General features: G+C 40.4%; 1 non-coding gene across 1 annotated transcript; it reads left to right on the top strand.

Moving 5' to 3' along the window:
• Nucleotides 1-2861: 2861 nt before the first annotated feature.
• Nucleotides 2862-2934, top strand: TRNAG-ACC (transfer RNA glycine (anticodon ACC)). The gene has a single exon. It is a non-coding gene; the product is annotated as a tRNA-Gly (tRNA).
• Nucleotides 2935-3142: the final 208 nt, after the last annotated feature.

A 3142-nucleotide genomic window follows, 5' to 3' on the forward strand; every position in this document is an offset into this window, starting at 1 on the left:
TTCACAGTAGAAAAGGACTGTCATTAAAGAAAATTGCATTCATATGTGAACTCTGCAAACATGACCACTGCCAGCTGTCATGGTGACACAGAAAATCAGACCGAGTTTTACTGCTATATCAGGAGACATCTGCAGCAGATCAGCTGTTCTGGTACCATATGTGATGTAGAGCTGCTTAAGATATTGTTGTTGGAAGTTCACCACAGACAGATATGTGTGTACATATGGTCTGCTTATTTCTTTGCAGAATCTTTCTAGTTTCCACAAAGATATTCTGATCATTTTGGGATTTTGGAAATTTTTTTTCCCCAAAATTTACCTGAAAGCAATTGAGCTACCCAAGTTATTGCTGATAAGAAGTCTCACAGGTGTTCTTCTGAAACCAAAATACCTACTCCGAGAAGTAGCTGGCTACCAAATGAGGTAAGATGGTAAGATCTAAGTTGAACAGGCCAGTTCACAAACTGGCTCATATGCTGTTACATCTCTGTGTACACACACACACATATCTTAGGAACTTATCCTCCAGGAAATCCCACATGTCCAGTGCAGCTGTTTTTGCCATATGACACTATTTACTGCATATAGGAGTACCACAGTCACACACATAGTACATACAGAAAAATGATGTCTAATATTGTATGTAAACAGACTCCTCCCAAAGAATGGTGCTGAAATGCTTTACATTAAAAACAATATGTGACTTAATGAGATCCACTAGTTTCTAAAATCTCACTTTTATATAAGTAAATGCAATCAAATCTTTTAATGAAAGAAATGTGCTTATGCATGTCACTTTTTCCTTCCAAATATTCTAAGCCTACCTTACAGCTCTGATCCTAATTTTGCCTCATGTACTGCAGGTTAAAAAAAAAAAAAAAAAAAAAGAAGGAAAGTGGAAATAGAGATAGTTAGAAAAATCCTGTGCCTCTAGCTTAGGCACTGCAAAATGACTGGTACTGGTCTCACTGTACATGGATGAGACTTTTACAGCTTACTATTAAATAATATTGACCATGCAAAGAAGATGATCTTCCATTTCTCCTCTCTAGTTTTATTTCTTCCTTCCCTCCTTCCATCAGGGGGTGAGAATTCAGCCACCTAAAGAGAAGTAGGCCTGGTAAAAAAAGCTGTGTGGAAGCTTCTCTTCACTTTCCAGCTTCTCTTCTGCAGGCCTCCAGACCTGCAAAACACATCATGTTTGAGAAGATGTGAGAAGCCAGAGAAAGATGCCTTTTGGGGTCTTTCTGCAACAAGCACTGCATCAGCCCGTGTGGGGCTGAACAGTTTCATGGGGTTTTTTTCCTACTGTAGTGTAGAAAAAGCTGTTTCCTCTTCTATGCAGGAGTCTGTCTTTAAACCAGCTCTTGGATGTGTTTCTGCAATTTTAATTCATTTTACAGCAAAATTTCACAGCAGTTGGGACTGAAAGTGAAGAATTCGTCATTCTCTACTGGAAGTTGGCCAAAAGCTGAACTAGATGTACAAAGGGCCAAGACAAACTTAAAACTCTTTAAAAGTCTTCAGCCAAAGTGATCTGCAGTCAGCCCACCAAGGCTTTTAGAAGTCAACTGTCTCTTTAAGCTTGACTCTGGGAAATAAACCAACTTATTTCTGCTGTAGTGAGTGGAAAGTGGATGATGAAAGTAGTTTGCAACATTCAGAAATGAAGATAACAGTGCTCTGGTGATTTAAGTAGCATTATGCTGTTTGCACAGCCTCCTATGAGTAATTATGTGTTAGATACTCTGTTTTTCCTAGGATGCCATTTAGTGCCAGCCTGCATATGTTTTGGTCTAAACTGTCTCACAGGAGGTATACATTTATATATAAGTATCTGGAAGAACCAGGCTGATATAATGCTGAGGCCACCATCTCTGTGCTCATTTGAGAAACATTTGAGAAAATCAAAGCTCACTGATTCAGAGTGCCTGCTTTCCTTTTATGTCTGTACACACAGAGATATGTACACATCATACGGATATATATACTGATCAATTTTTTCTTATTCTTCCTTCTTGGTTTTGCACTGTATGGAAACTGGAGTGAGACCTGTACACAATTACAATCAGCTAAAATGGAAGAAACAAGGGATCCCTTGCTGGACTTGGGATCCCAATAAAAATCCCAGTGAAAGGAAGTGTTGAGACATTTTAGGGTAGGGAGTTGAACCAAGTCATTTATCACTCATTTCAGCTAAAGCAGTCCTAGTCCTTTCTTATACTATTTTGTTCAAACATTATAGGTTTGACTCTGTCTTTACAGGGCCAGTATGAGTATATTTATATTTTTCCCTACCTACATTTTCCTGTAATTTGGAGACAGACAGGCTGTAGAAAAAGGACTTTGATTAACAGTAAAGATTTCCCCAGTTCAGGAAGACTGGATTCACTTAATTCATTTGGTACACAGGGATCAAATGTAAACTGTGTCTGACAGGAATATATTGAAAGTTGGAGAGGAACTGAATCTTCAAATTCAGACTTCTGGTTTAGTCTAATTGCTGCTTGAACCTCCCTAAGATCCAAACTCAAATCTCATATTAATCTGCCAGTCCTGATACCTCCCACAGAGTTTGAGTTTAGAATGGCTGCAGAGGGAAACTTCAAATTTTACATGCACGTATAAGTATTATCAACGTGCAGACTAATGAATCTCAGAGCACTTCATGCAGCTTAAAATTTCCTGCTAATATTTCACACTGATGATCACCAGCCTGTAAGACCAACTGTGTAAAAGCCATGAAAGCATAGGATAAACAACAACAAAAATACCAAAAAAAAAACCACACAAAAAAAGTCCAAGCTCCAGCCACACCTGGGATATCTCTATTAAAAACAAGGAAGCAGATACCAGCAGGAGCCCCTGGTGGTCTAGTGGTAAAGGCGCCGCGCTACCACCGCGGAGACCCGGGTTCGATTCCCGGTCAGGGCCACTCCCGGGCAGGTGGGGCTCGTTAGCCTTTAAAGGCAACCCACCTACGTCCTAAGGACCTCGCTGCCACCGTCCAAGCTCGCTTGGCCCCGGCAGATGAACCTTAGGATTAAAGGGTGGGCTCAGTTCCGCGCACACTGTGTCTCACCTAAAAAAAAAAATCCAATGCGCAGGCTGGAAGGTGGAAAGACCTTCCCCGGATCTTCGC

The sequence above is a fragment of the Myiozetetes cayanensis genome, unplaced genomic scaffold, assembly GCF_022539395.1.
Source record: "Myiozetetes cayanensis isolate MyiCay16 unplaced genomic scaffold, myiCay2020 scf2-11, whole genome shotgun sequence".
NCBI classification, from domain to species: Eukaryota; Metazoa; Chordata; class Aves; order Passeriformes; family Tyrannidae; genus Myiozetetes; species Myiozetetes cayanensis.